A 17,025-nucleotide genomic window follows, 5' to 3' on the forward strand; every position below is an offset into this window, starting at 1 on the left:
AAACCTAAACATAGATTGGTAATTGACTTTCGAAAATTAAATGAACATACTAATAATGACAAATATCCCATGCCAGAAATTCCAGTATTGCTATCTAACTTAGGAAGGTCGTTGTATTTCACAACACTAGACCTTAAAATGGGATACCACCAAATACGATTAGCCGAAAGTGACAGAAGCAAAACGGCTTTTAGTGTCAATAGTGGCAAGTATGAATTCTGTAGACTACCATTTGGTCAAAAAAATGCGCCGAGTATTTTGCAGCGCACAATAGATGACATAATACGAAAATATATTGGGAAGACATGTCAAGTCTGTATGGACGACATTATAATCTTCTCACAAGACGCAAAAAGTCATATAGAGCATATCAACATTATAATAAAAAACATTAGTGAAGCAGGAATGAGTATATCTACCTCGAAATCCAATTTTTTTAGGCGGGAAGTAGAGTTCCTCGGTAACATTGTTATCCGAAACGGTATCAGGACATGACCAGACAATGTTAGGGCGATTAGGGAATTTCCGAAGCCTGAAAATTTAAAAGGCCTCCGATCGTTCTTAGGCCTTTCTGGTTTCTATAGAAGATTTATAAAGGACTAGCAAAATGCCCGCTACTTCGTATGCGGAAAGGATATAAAAAAAAACAAATAAACAATATATAATATGGAAATGACAAACACTGAAAATTTGGTCGCACTAATAACAATTTTAATCAATATTTATTTTTATCTTAGTACTGTACGTACCCCTTAAGTTCGTTTTTAAAAAAGATCAGCCGTATCTCACCCTTACACATTAACAGCGAGATCAACGTTGCACACCACTACACACTCTAACTCCAAAAAATAAAAATTCCAGCACTGTCCCTACACCCAAAAACAAATTGAGTACCATTAAGTAATTTTCGTATACTTATGGTACGTATTTCGACGACATATCTCAGCCATACACGGACATTAATACAAAATAATTACAGTAAATTCCATAATAATTACAGTAATTCCAAATCTCAAGATTCCAGCTGTATCCGTTCGTCCAATTCCAAATTGTACCAAACTTAGTATCAAGTCGAACTCTTCGTACCCATAAGAAAGATTTTCCAAAACTACCTCAATCCTTCACTTTAGTAGTAATCTTACTTCCAAATTTCAGGATTCAAACTCTATCCGTTAAACCAAATTAAAATTGCACTAAATATAGAACAATTTAGAATTTTCGTACCAATTTTCAAAACTTCCTCAACGCAACAGGGCTACAATAATCATACTTTCAAATTGCAGGATTCCACCGCTATCCGTTCACCTACATACAAATTGTACTAAATTTAGTACCATTTAGTGCTTTTCGTAACCATAAGTTTGCTTTTTCAAAACAACCTGAATCCTACTCTTCGACTGTAATCGTAATTCCAAATTTCAGGATTCCAGCTCTATTAATTCACCCGAATCCAAATTGTATCAAATTTAGTACCATTTCCTTCCCAAACAAAAATTTCAGGATTCCAGCTCTACAGTTCACCCAAATCCACATTGTACCATATTTAGTACCATTTAGTACTTCTCGTACGCACACGTACGACTTTTAAAAATTTCCTCAATACTACACTCCTACAGTAATCTTAATTCCTAATTCCAACACTATCCGTTTACTAAAATTCAAATTGTACCGAATTTAGTGCTTTCTGTACCCATAAGTACGAATTTCCAAAACTACCTCAATTCTACTGTCCGACAGTAATCTTAGTTCCAAATTTCAGAATTCCAGCTTTATCCGTTCATCCAAATCCAAATTGTACCAAATTTAGTACCATTTAGTACTTTTCGTACTCAAAGGTACGAATTTCTAAAACTATCTCAATCCTACGCCCCTACAGTAATCTTAATTCAAAACTTTAGGATTCCAGCTCTATCCGTTCACCCAAATCCAAATTTAGTACTGCTCGTAATCATAAATACGAACTTCCAAAACCATTTCCTTATTTCAACGCCATTTCCCAACCTTGATACTTAAAATTCAGGATTCCAGTTCTATCCGTTCACCCAAATCCAAATTGTAATAAATTTAGTACCATTTAGTACTTTTCGTACACATAAATACGAATTTCCAAAATTTCCCCAATCCTATGATCCAACAGTAATCTCAATTTCAAATTTCAGGATTCCAGCTCTGTCCGTTCACTCGAATCCCTATTGTACCAAATGTAGTACTTTTCGAACACATAAGTACGAATTTCCAAAACCACCCTCATATCTCAGTCCTACACTTCACAGTAATCTTAATTCCAAATTTCAGGTTTCCAGCTACATACATACGTTCACCCAAATCCAAATTGTACTAAATTTAGTACCATTTAGTACTTTTCGTACCCATAAGTACGAATTTTCAAAACTACCTCAATTCTACACCCCACCAGTAATCTCAATTCCAAATTTCGAGATTCCAACTATATCCGTTCACCCAAATCCCCATTGTCCCAAATTTAGTACCATTTAGTACTTTTCATTCACATAAGTAAGAATTTCCAAAACTTCCCCAGTCCTACACTCCAACAGTAATATCAATTCCAAATTTCAGGAATCCAGCTCTATCCGTTCACTCAAATCCAAATTGTACTAAATTTAGTACCAATTATTACTTTTCGTACACTCAAGTTTCCAAAAACCCTTTGGTGCATCTTTCTTACTCTTCATCAGTGATCCTCAGTCCAAATTTGAGGAATCAAACCCTATCCGTTCACCCAAATCGAAACTGTACCAAATTTAGTGCTATTTAGTATTTTTCGTACCCTATGTACGAATTTCCAAAACTTCCACAATATTAAACTCCACCAGTAATCTCAGTTCCAAATTTAGAGATTCCAGCGCTATCCGTTCACCCAAATCCCCATTATACAAAACTAGCAAAATGCCCGCTACTTCGTATGCGGAAAGGATATAAAAAAAAACAAATAAACAATATATAATATGGAAATGACAAACACTGAAAATTTGGTCGCACTAATACCAATTTTAATCAATATTTATTTTTATCTTAGTACTGTACGTACCCCTTAAGTTCGTTTTTAAAAAAGATCATCCGTATCTCACCCTTACACATTAACAGCGAGATCAACGTTGCACACCAATACACACCCTAACTCCAAAAAATAAAAATTCCAGCACTGTCCCTACACCCAAAAACAAATTGAGTACCATTAAGTAATTTTCGTATACTTATGGTACGTATTTCGACGACATATCTCAGCCATACACGGACATTAATACAAAATAATTACAGTAAATTCCATAATAATTACAGTAATTCCAAATCTCAAGATTCCAGCTGTATCCGTTCGTCCAATTCCAAATTGTACCAAACTTAGTATCAAGTCGAACTCTTCGTACCCATAAGAAAGATTTTCCAAAACTACCTCAATCCTTCACTTTAGTAGTAATCTTACTTCCAAATTTCAGGATTCAAACTCTATCCGTTAAACCAAATTAAAATTGCACTAAATATAGAACAATTTAGAATTTTCGTACCAATTTTCAAAACTTCCTCAACGCAACAGGGCTACAATAATCATACTTTCAAATTGCAGGATTCCACCGCTATCCGTTCACCTACATACAAATTGTACTAAATTTAGTACCATTTAGTGCTTTTCGTAACCATAAGTTTGCTTTTTCAAAACAACCTGAATCCTACTCTTCGACTGTAATCGTAATTCCAAATTTCAGGATTCCAGCTCTATTAATTCACCCGAATCCAAATTGTATCAAATTTAGTACCATTTCTTTCCCAAACAAAAATTTCAGGATTCCAGCTCTACAGTTCACCCAAATCCACATTGTACCATATTTAGTACCATTTAGTACTTCTCGTACGCACACGTACGACTTTTGAAAATTTCCTCAATACTACACTCCTACAGTAATCTTAATTCCTAATTCCAACACTATCCGTTTACTAAAATTCAAATTGTACCGAATTTAGTGCTTTCTGTACCCATAAGTACGAATTTCCAAAACTACCTCAATTCTACTGTCCGACAGTAATCTTAGTTCCAAATTTCAGAATTCCAGCTTTATCCGTTCATCCAAATACAAATTGTACCAAATTTAGTACCATTTAGTACTTTTCGTACTCAAAGGTACGAATTTCTAAAACTATCTCAATCCTACGCCCCTACAGTAATCTTAATTCAAAACTTTAGGATTCCAGCTCTATCCGTTCACCCAAATCCAAATTTAGTACTGCTCGTAATCATAAATACGAACTTCCAAAACCATTTCCTTATTTCAACGCCATTTCCCAACCTTGATACTTAAAATTCAGGATTCCAGTTCTATCCGTTCACCCAAATCCAAATTGTAATAAATTTAGTACCATTTAGTACTTTTCGTACACATAAATACGAATTTCCAAAATTTCCCCAATCCTATGATCCAACAGTAATCTCAATTTCAAATTTCAGGATTCCAGCTCTGTCCGTTCACTCGAATCCCTATTGTACCAAATGTAGTACTTTTCGAACACATAAGTACGAATTTCCAAAACCACCCTCATATCTCAGTCCTACACTTCCCAGTAATCTTAATTCCAAATTTCAGGTTTCCAGCTACATACATACGTTCACCCAAATCCAAATTGTACTAAATTTAGTACCATTTAGTACTTTTCGTACCCATAAGTACGAATTTTCAAAACTACCTCAATTCTACACCCCACCAGTAATCTCAATTCCAAATTTCGAGATTCCAACTATATCCGTTCACCCAAATCCCCATTGTCCCAAATTTAGTACCATTTAGTACTTTTCATTCACATAAGTAAGAATTTCCAAAACTTCCCCAGTCCTACACTCCAACAGTAATATCAATTCCAAATTTCAGGAATCCAGCTCTATCCGTTCACTCAAATCCAAATTGTACTAAATTTAGTACCAATTATTACTTTTCGTACACTCAAGTTTCCAAAAACCCTTTGGTGCATCTTTCTTACTCTTCATCAGTGATCCTCAGTCCAAATTTGAGGAATCAAGCCCTATCCGTTCACCCAAATCGAAACTGTACCAAATTTAGTGCTATTTAGTATTTTTCGTACCCTATGTACGAATTTCCAAAACTTCCACAATATTAAACTCCACCAGTAATCTCAGTTCCAAATTTAGAGATTCCAGCGCTATCCGTTCACCCAAATCCCCATTATACAAAATTTAGTTCCATTTAGTACTTTCCGTACACATAAGTACTAATTTCCAAAACCACCTTCATATCTCAATCCTACACTTCAACAGTAATATTAATTCCAAATTTCAGGTTTCCAGCTCTATCCGTTCATTCAAATCCATATTGTACTAAATTTAGCACCATTTAGTACTTTTCGTACCCATAAGTACGAATTTTCAAAACTACCTCAATCCTACACCCCACCAGTAATCTCAATTCCAAATTTCGAGATTCCAGCTATTATCCGTTCACCCAAATCCCCATTGTATCAAATTTAGTACCATTTAGTACTTTTCGTACACATAAGCACGAATTTCCAAAACTACCCTCATATCTCAATCCTACACTACAACAGTAACCTTAATTCCAAATTTCAGGTTTCCAGCTCTTTACGTTCACCCAAATCTAAATTGTACTAAATTTAGTACTTTTCGTACACATGATTGGTAATTTTCCAAACCATTTCCTTTTAGAAGCACCACTTCCCAACCTTGATTTCCATATTAAATTCCTATATTCCTGGGGCCTATTATTGATTTCATTCAAATTACAGATTTTGAAATTGAAAATTTAATAGTTATGACTGTACATCTCCATATACGATAAAATTCTTAATTGCAAATAAATCGTGGTAATATGCACAATTCTATTGCACTTTCATTGATTTGCAAACATTTAGTTATTACCAAAAAGTCAGGTCCATACAGTTTTTAGTTGTTGTTATTTCTGGCCGATTTCTGAATTTATTCCCCTAATGTTGTCTTCAACAGCAACTCATTTGTTCATTTGCGTAATTGATGTTTATACACCATTATCACCAACTGCGACATCTGTTGCAATGGAAGATAACAAATGTCTTGTCTTTCTATTATTTAGTGGTTTGCGATAAAATAAGTGCGCCTAGAAGTAAACTACAAAATTTGAAATTATGTGTGATCTCTTACGATATCAAGAAGTTATGGCATTGTTAATTTTACACATGTCTTGCAGAGGGCCAACTAAGTGAATAAGTACGTAATAGTAATGAAAAATAAGGATTTTTGCTGTTGTTATTTTTTGTGGTTCCAGGACGAATTTTCTAAAACCCGACCTTATCTCGCACATTTGCATCAACAGTGACCCACTGGTAAAATTTCAAGCTCCTAGCTTTAGCCGTTTTGGCTGGGCGTTGATGATGAGTCAGTCAGTCAGTCAGTCAGTCAATCACTTATCACCAAGCTCATTTATATATATAGATTATGCTGTCATTGCAAAACCTTTAACTAGACTACTACAGGGTGAAAATGGTAATATATCAGCGAGAAAATCTAAACGTGTAAAGATAGAATTAAATGAGGAAGCGTTACTAGCATTCGAGAAGTTAAGACAAATTCTCTCGTCAGAAGACGTTATACTTGCATATCCGGACTATGAAAAAAATTCGAATTAACGAAGGATGCTTCTGCAGTTGCTCTTGTAGCAGTACTCGCACAATACTGACATCGGGAACGATGTTGATACGTGACATCAATAAACAGACTATTATAAATTCGGCCCTTTAAGACAAAACCAACGAACTGACGGATAGAATAAATGACCTACAAAAATTATCCCGGACATCCAATTCCATGAATGCTGACGAATTATTATTCTTTGAACTTTTGAGTGCTAGGTAATAGCGAAATTATTTTCTTTTTGAGCCAAATAACCCTATCAATAACTCTTGGAAAAACAAATGTAGTGAATCCAATAATACTTGATAATGCCGAAATCAATTAAATCCTTGATAATACAATGGTTCCGTTAATTACAAATAGTTTACTAAAAGCTAGTAATGTAAGAATCTATGAAACTAACAACACGATTTACTGCACCGTTGAATTACCCATAATTAAGAAAAAATTTAATTTTATGAGCATTTTTCCTGTCATTCATAACAAAACAGTTATACAGCTAAGCATTAAAACTTCAGCAGATTGTAACCCACACCATACACCTGTAACCGACTGTGTAAATGTGGGAAACACAAATATCTTTAAAATTATAACTAATCAACGTCTATTTCAAAAGTTAAACTCTTATTTTGCATCTTGTCCCACGGAACCAGCTGATAACATTCCACAAATCCAGATTGTATCAGAGGGTTCTATATTACTGAATAATATCAGAGATCCAGCGACAAGCCAATGGTAATTGAGGGAACAGTTTTAATCCGTTTTGCTGACAATGTTACTATAAATCAGCGTACGTAAAAATGCTTTAAATAACATTTCCAATCGTTTCGTTTCGTATTTTCCATAGGAACAATACAAAACGAAACATAATCCACGTTTGCCGAGCTCGCTGTTTAGTTTCGTTTTGTTTACATTCGTGAGTGCGAACAAAACGAAAAGCGAAGAGTACTCAACTCCACAAGAGCAGATAGAAAACGGAATAGTACTAAACACATGTGAATAAATCAAAATCGTTTGGTGGTTGATAAAATTCACTGTGGTATGCTGATGCTAACTTATATGGTTGTTAAGCAATCACATCTGTATGTGTGTGCCTGAGTGTGTCATTGACCATAAGGCACAGCAAACGTTTGCCAAACCTTTCTTTTTGTTTGGGTGGTGAATAAAACAGCTCGGCAAAGCTCTGTTAGGACATGTTAATATATTAATGTAATAATTTAAACATTAACTCAAACTCAACTTACTAACCCTACCTCGTAAGATTTAACACGCGCAGACAATTCGCGTATCATATTTCATATTTCAAAAATCACATGTTGGTTATGAAATGCTGATGCGCTTATTCGTGGTGCGGGCATTCAGCCAGCAAATAGTTGCTCGAAGAATGCAACGTAAACATATACCCACACTTAGCACCTAATATTATTGCTGTTACATTAAGTCTAAAGTTAAGGTAAAGACAGATTGTATTTGCACGTCCACGTAGTTGGACAATAATCTAAAGAAGTGATTTGAATAAAACGTCACCACAGGTGACAACAAAATCATAAACTAAAATCAAACGGTGTTTTAGCTTACCATAGGTGACCAAACTAACGAAAGTGTTAAAAAAGTTTTTCACGGATATTTTTTAAATAAAGGACGAAACAAACGAAAGTGCTAAAGATTTTTTTCACGGAGATTTTTTCTAAAAAAAAGGACCAAACTAACGAAAGTGTTAAAAAAGTTTTTTCACGGAGAATTTTTTTAAAAAAAAAGGACCAAACTAACGAAAGTATTAAAAAGTTTTTTTCACGAAGATTTTTTTCTGAAAAAAAGGACCCAACCAAAAAAAGTGTTACAAATGTTGTTTCACGGAGATTTATTTTAAGGACCAAACTAACGAAAGTGTTAAAAAAGTTTTTTCAAGGAGATTTTTTTAAAAAAAAGGACCAAACTAACGAAAGTGCTAAAAAGTTTTTAACGGAGATTTTTTTTTCTGAAAAAAGGACCAAACTAACAAAAGTGGCAAAAAAATTGTACTTTCTAAAGAAAGGAAACTTGAAAGAAGTACAAACAAAATACTTTAAACAAAGATAACTAATAAAAACATTCTGAAAAATAAAGAATAGTGACACCGGAAATAAGGACAAGAAAAATATTTTAATGTTTGTTCTGTTTTAGTTGAAGATTCAATCATATGATTGTCTAAGTCTGGAGTATTCCCCCATTGGCTTAACTTCATCACTTTCCTCTTTTCAGAGAAAAATGTTTACAAAACGCACTGACAGCTTGCAAAATTTACTGATCGCTACCAATATCATGATTTCATCCCGGCGAAAGGAATTATCAATTGGCTTTTCACTTGTTGAAATGATGATTTTTTAGAGAAAACCTGAACTCTTTAAGCATCGAGTATTTTCATGTTAATGAGAATGATGCTCACTTTTCGGCTTTCCCAAAAAACGAAGGCATGCGCAAAACGGAATTTTGTAAATAAAATTCCAACAACATACTCACAGGTAACTGTGCTGATGTTATTTCAAATTAACAGAAATCGATTATTTCTTAGTTGAATCGTGCTATCAGCTTGAAAATATTTTGTTCTGGTGTTTTTTTTTTTTTTGTTTTTGGGAAAGCCGAAAAGTGAGCATCATTCTCATTAACATGAGAATACTCTATGCTTAAAGAGTTCAGGTTTTCACTGAAAATGGTAATATATCAGCGAGAAAATCTAAACGTGTAAAGATAGAATTAAATGAGGAAGCGTTACTAGCATTCGAGAAGTTAAGACAAATTCTCTCGTCAGAAGACGTTATACTTGCATATCCGGACTATGAAAAATATTCGAATTAACGACGGATGCTTCTGCAGTTGCTCTTGTAGCAGTACTCGCACAATACTGACATCGGGAACGATGTTGATACGTGACATCAATAAACAGACTATTATAAATTCGGCCCTTCAAGACAAAATCAACGAACTGACGGATAGAATAAATGACCTACAAAAATTATCCCGGACTTCCAATTCCATGAATGCTGACGAATTATTATTCCTTGAACTTTTGTGTGTTAGGAATAGCGAAATTATTTTCTTTTTGAGCCAAATGTCTCTATCAATAACTCTTGGAAAAACAAATGTAGTGAATCCAATAATACTAGATAATGCCTAAATCAATTAAATCCTTGATAATGCAATGGTTCCGTTAATTACAAATAGTTTACTAAAAGCTAGTAATGTAAGAATCTATGAAACTAACAACACGATTTACTACACCGTTGAATTACCCATAATTAAGAAAAAATTTAATTTTATGAGCATTTTTACTGTCATTCATAACAAAACAGTTATACAGCTAAGCATTAAAACTTCAGCAGATTGTAACCCACACCATACACCTGTAACCTACTGTGTAAATGTGGGAAACACAAATATCTGTAAAATTATAACTAATCAACGTCTATTTCAAATGTTAAACTCTTATTTTGCATCTTGTCCCACGGAACCAGCTGATAACATTCCACAAATCCAGATTGTATCAGAGGGTTCTATATTACTGAATAATATCAGAGATCCAGTGACAAGCCAATGGTAATTGAGGGAACAGTTTTAATCCGTTTTGCTGACAATGTTACTATAAATCAGCGTACGTAAAAATGCTTTAAATAACATTTCCAATCGTTTCGTTTCGTATTTTTCATAGGAACAATACAAAACGAAACATAATCCACGTTTGCCGAGCTCGCTGTTTAGTTTCGTTTTGTTTACATTCGTGAGTGCGAACAAAACGAAAAGCGAAGAGTACTCAACTCCACAAGAGCATATAGAAAACGGAATAGTACTAAACACATGTGAATAAATCAAAATCGTTTGGTGGTTGATAAAATTCACTGTGGTATGCTGATGCTAACTTATATGGTTGTTAAGCAATCACATCTGTATGTGTGTGCCTGAGTGTGTCATTGACCATAACGCACAGCAAACGTTTGCCAAACCTTTCTTTTTGTTTGGGTGGTGAATAAAACAGCTCGGCAAAGCTCTGTTAGGACATGTTAATATATTAATGTAATAATTTAAACATTAACTCAACTTACTAACCCTACCTCGTAAGATTTAACACGGGCAGACAATTCGCGTATCATATTTCATATCTTCTTATCTTATATATATAAATGAGCTTGGTGATAAGTGATTGACTGACTGACTGACTGACTGACTGACTCATCATCAACGCCCAGCCAAAACGGCTAAAGCTAGGAGCTTGAAATTTTACCAGTGGGTCACTGTTGATGCAAATGTGCGAGATAAGGTCGGGTTTTAGAAAATTCGTCCTGGAACCACAAAAAATAACAACAACAAAAATCCTTATTTTTCATTACTATTACGTACTTATTCACTTAGTTGGCCCTCTGCAAGACATGTGTAAAATTAACAATGCCATAACTTCTTGATATCGTAAGAGATCACACATAATTTCAAATTTTGTAGTTTACTTCTAGGCGCACTTATTTTATCGTAAACCACTAAATAATAGAAAGACAAGACATTTGTTATCTTCCATTGCAACAGATGTCGCAGTTGGTGATAATGGTGTATAAACATCAATTACGCAAATGAACAAATGAGTTGCTGTTGAAGACAACATTAGGGGAATAAATTCAGAAATCGGCCAGAAATAACAACAACTAAAAACTGTATGGACCTGACTTTTTGGTAATAACTAAATGTTTGCAAATCAATGAAAGTGCAATAGAATTGTGCATATTACCACGATTTATTTGCAATTAAGAATTTTATCGTATATGGAGATGTACAGTCATAACTATTAAATTTTCAATTTCAAAATCTGTAATTTGAATGAAATCAATAATAGGCCCCAGGAATATAGGAATTTAATATGGAAATCAAGGTTGGGAAGTGGTGCTTCTAAAAGGAAATGGTTTGGAAAATTACCAATCATGTGTACGAAAAGTACTAAATTTAGTACAATTTAGATTTGGGTGAACGTAAAGAGCTGGAAACCTGAAATTTGGAATTAAGGTTACTGTTGTAGTGTAGGATTGAGATATGAGGGTAGTTTTGGAAATTCGTGCTTATGTGTACGAAAAGTACTAAATGGTACTAAATTTGATACAATGGGGATTTGGGTGAACGGATAATAGCTGGAATCTAGAAATTTGGAATTGAGATTACTGGTGGGGTGTAGGATTGAGGTAGTTTTGAAAATTCGTACTTATGGGTACGAAAAGTACTAAATGGTGCTAAATTTAGTACAATATGGATTTGAATGAACGGATAGAGCTGGAAACCTGAAATTTGGAATTAATATTACTGTTGAAGTGTAGGATTGAGATATGAAGGTGGTTTTGGAGATTAGTACTTATGTGTACGGAAAGTACTAAATGGAACTAAATTTTGTATAATGGGGATTTGGGTGAACGGATAGCGCTGGAATCTCTAAATTTGGAACTGAGATTACTGGTGGAGTTTAATATTGTGGAAGTTTTGGAAATTCGTACATAGGGTACGAAAAATACTAAATAGCACTAAATTTGATTCCTCAAATTTGGACTGAGGATCACTGATGAAGAGTAAGAAAGATGCACCAAAGGGTTTTTGGAAACTTGAGTGTACGAAAAGTAATAATTGGTACTAAATTTAGTACAATTTGGACTTGAGTGAACGGATAGAGCTGGATTCCTGAAATTTGGAATTGATATTACTGTTGGAGTGTAGGACTGGGAAAATTTTGGAAATTCTTACTTATGTGAATGAAAAGTACTAAATGGTACTAAATTTGGGACAATGGGGATTTGGGTGAACGGATATAGTTGGAATCTCGAAATTTGGAATTGAGATTACTGGTGGGGTGTAGAATTGAGGTAGTTTTGAAAATTCGTACTTATGGGTACGAAAAGTACTAAATGGTACTAAATTTAGTACAATTTGGATTTGGGTGAACGTATGTATGTAGCTGGAAACCTGAAATTTGGAATTAAGATTACTGTGAAGTGTAGGACTGAGATATGAGGGTGGTTTTGGAAATTCGTACTTATGTGTTCGAAAAGTACTACATTTGGTACAATAGGGATTCGAGTGAACGGACAGAGCTGGAATCCTGAAATTTGAAATTGAGATTACTGTTGGATCATAGGATTGGGGAAATTTTGGAAATTCGTATTTATGTGTACGAAAAGTACTAAATGGTACTAAATTTATTACAATTTGGATTTGGGTGAACGGATAGAACTGGAATCCTGAATTTTAAGTATCAAGGTTGGGAAATGGCGTTGAAATAAGGAAATGGTTTTGGAAGTTCGTATTTATGATTACGAGCAGTACTAAATTTGGATTTGGGTGAACGGATAGAGCTGGAATCCTAAAGTTTTGAATTAAGATTACTGTAGGGGCGTAGGATTGAGATAGTTTTAGAAATTCGTACCTTTGAGTACGAAAAGTACTAAATGGTACTAAATTTGGTACAATTTGGATTTGGATGAACGGATAAAGCTGGAATTCTGAAATTTGGAACTAAGATTACTGTCGGACAGTAGAATTGAGGTAGTTTTGGAAATTCGTACTTATGGGTACAGAAAGCACTAAATTCGGTACAATTTGAATTTTAGTAAACGGATAGTGTTGGAATTAGGAATTAAGATTACTGTAGGAGTGTAGTATTGAGGAAATTTTTAAAAGTCGTACGTGTGCGTACGAGAAGTACTAAATGGTACTAAATATGGTACAATGTGGATTTGGGTGAACTGTAGAGCTGGAATCCTGAAATTTTTGTTTGGGAAGGAAATGGTACTAAATTTGATACAATTTGGATTCGGGTGAATTAATAGAGCTGAAATCCTGAAATTTGGAATTACGATTACAGTCGAAGAGTAGGATTCAGGTTGTTTTGAAAAAGCAAACTTATGGTTACGAAAAGCACTAAATGGTACTAAATTTAGTACAATTTGTATGTAGGTGAACGGATAGCGGTGGAATCCTGCAATTTGAAAGTATGATTATTGTAGCCCTGTTGCGTTGAGGAAGTTTTGAAAATTGGTACGAAAATTCTAAATTGTTCTATATTTAGTGCAATTTTAATTTGGTTTAACGGATAGAGTTTGAATCCTGAAATTTGGGAACAAATCTAGTTTAGTAAAAACTCTCCGATTTTTTTGAAATTTTTTCCAGAGGTAGGTATTTTTACGCTGATTACGGGAATATAAAATTTTCTTGGGGGACGGACCCGGTTACCCGGTTATTCGAACCGAAAGTCCGGGTACCCGGTACCCGATAGACCCGGTTCTACTGAACCGATTCTTACAAAATGGGTATCGTTGGAAAGCTTATGAAACTACCTATCCAACAAGTGGTCATATGATGGGGTTATCTCCAGGGGTTCAGAAGTTATAACCAAAATACCTCTTTTTGGACCCGGGTTTTTCCATAAAACCCTCAAAAAGTCGAAAAAGGGCCCATTATGGGTGCTCAATTAATTCACGTAATTTTATAGCTCATACTTCAACCTTTCCAAAATGGTGCCATTTGTTATAATACCTTCACTGAGTCCAGAGTTTTTCTAAATTCATCACTTTTTTTAAGTACATTTTTTTCTAAGTAGCCGGCCTTCGGCCGGGGATTTAAGACTTTCTCCTATGGACAGGTTCAAATCTAGGGAATGGGAACAACATTTTCTTTTAAATTATAAATTTTCTCTAAGTAGCCGGCCTTCGGCCGGGGATTTAAAACTTTCTCCTATGGACAGGTTTAAATCTAGGGAATGGGAACAACATTTTCTTTTAAATTATAAATTTTCTCTAAGTAGCCGGCCTTCGGCCGGGGATTTAAGACTTTCTCCTATGGACAGGTTCAAATCTAGGGAATGGGAACAACATTTTCTTTTAAAGTATAAATTTTCTCTAAGTAGCCGGCCTTCGGCCGGGGATTTAAGACTTTTTCCTATGGACAGGTTCAAATCTAGGGAATGGGAACAACATTTTCTTCTAAATTTTAAATTTTTCTCTTCATTCTAAGGTCAATATCTCTGGACCCAGTGAAGGTATTATAACAAATGGCACCATTTTGGAAAGGTTGAAGTATGAGCTATAAAATTACGTGAATTAATTGAGCACCCATAATGGGCCCTTTTTCGACTTTTTGAGGGTTTTATGGAAAAACCCGGGTCCAAAAAGTGGTATTTTGGTTATAACTTCTGAACCCCTGGAGATAACCCCATCATATGACCACTTGTTGGATAGGTAGTTTCATAAGCTTTCCAACGATACCCACTTTGTAAGAATCGTTCAATAGAACCGGGTCTATCGGGTACCGGGTACCCGGACTTTTGGGTCGAAAACCGGGTAACCGGGTCCGTCCCCCAAGAAAATTTTACATCCCCGTAATCAGCGTAAAAATATCTACCTATGGAAAAAATTTCGAAAAAATCGGAGAGTTTTTACTAAACTAGATTTAAGCCGAAATGACAAACACTGAAATTTGGTCGCACTAATACCAATTTTAATCAATATTTATTTTTATCTTAGTACTGTACGTACCCCTTAAGTTCGTTTTTAAAAAAGATCAGCCGTATCTCACCCTTACACATTAACAGCGAGATCAACGTTGCACACCAATACACACCCTAACTCCAAAAAATAAAAATTCCAGCACTGTCCCTACACCCAAAAACAAATTGAGTACCATTAAGTAATTTTCGTATACTTATGGTACGTATTCGACGACATATCTCAGCCATACACGGACATTAATACAAAATAATTACAGTAAATTCCATAATAATTACAGTAATTCCAAATCTCAAGATTCCAGCTGTATCCGTTCGTCCAATTCCAAATTGTACCAAACTTAGTATCAAGTCGAACTCTTCGTACCCATAAGAAAGATTTTCCAAAACTACCTCAATCCTTCACTTTAGTAGTAATCTTACTTCCAAATTTCAGGATTCAAACTCTATCCGTTAAACCAAATTAAAATTGCACTAAATATAGAACAATTTAGAATTTTCGTACCAATTTTCAAAACTTCCTCAACGCAACAGGGCTACAATAATCATACTTTCAAATTGCAGGATTCCACCGCTATCCGTTCACCTACATACAAATTGTACTAAATTTAGTACCATTTAGTGCTTTTCGTAACCATAAGTTTGCTTTTTCAAAACAACCTGAATCCTACTCTTCGACTGTAATCGTAATTCCAAATTTCAGGATTTCAGCTCTATTAATTCACCCGAATCCAAATTGTATCAAATTTAGTACCATTTCCTTCCCAAACAAAAATTTCAGGATTCCAGCTCTACAGTTCACCCAAATCCACATTGTACCATATTAGTACCATTTAGTACTTCTCGTACGCACACGTACGACTTTTAAAAATTTCCTCAATACTACACTCCTACAGTAATCTTAATTCCTAATTCCAACACTATCCGTTTACTAAAATTCAAATTGTACCGAATTTAGTGCTTTCTGTACCCATAAGTACGAATTTCCAAAACTACCTCAATTCTACTGTCCGACAGTAATCTTAGTTCCAAATTTCAGAATTCCAGCTTTATCCGTTCATCCAAATCCAAATTGTACCAAATTTAGTACCATTTAGTACTTTTCGTACTCAAAGGTACGAATTTCTAAAACTATCTCAATCCTACGCCCCTACAGTAATCTTAATTCAAAACTTTAGGATTCCAGCTCTATCCGTTCACCCAAATCCAAATTTAGTACTGCTCGTAATCATAAATACGAACTTCCAAAACCATTTCCTTATTTCAACGCCATTTCCCAACCTTGATACTTAAAATTCAGGATTCCAGTTCTATCCGTTCACCCAAATCCAAATTGTAATAAATTTAGTACCATTTAGTACTTTTCGTACACATAAATACGAATTTCCAAAATTTCCCCAATCCTATGATCCAACAGTAATCTCAATTTCAAATTTCAGGATTCCAGCTCTGTCCGTTCACTCGAATCCCTATTGTACCAAATGTAGTACTTTTCGAACACATAAGTACGAATTTCCAAAACCACCCTCATATCTCAGTCCTACACTTCACAGTAATCTTAATTCCAAATTTCAGGTTTCCAGCTACATACATACGTTCACCCAAATCCAAATTGTACTAAATTTAGTACCATTTAGTACTTTTCGTACCCATAAGTACGAATTTTCAAAACTACCTCAATTCTACACCCCACCAGTAATCTCAATTCCAAATTTCGAGATTCCAACTATATCCGTTCACCCAAATCCCCATTGTCCCAAATTTAGTACCATTTAGTACTTTTCATTCACATAAGTAAGAATTTCCAAAATTTTCCCAGTCCTACACTCCAACAGTAATATCAATTCCAAATTTCAGGAATCCAGCTCTATCCGTTCAC

Source organism: Musca autumnalis, unplaced genomic scaffold (assembly GCF_047663935.1).
Source record: "Musca autumnalis isolate F117 unplaced genomic scaffold, ASM4766393v1 scaffold_32, whole genome shotgun sequence".
NCBI lineage: Eukaryota > Metazoa > Arthropoda > Insecta > Diptera > Muscidae > Musca > Musca autumnalis.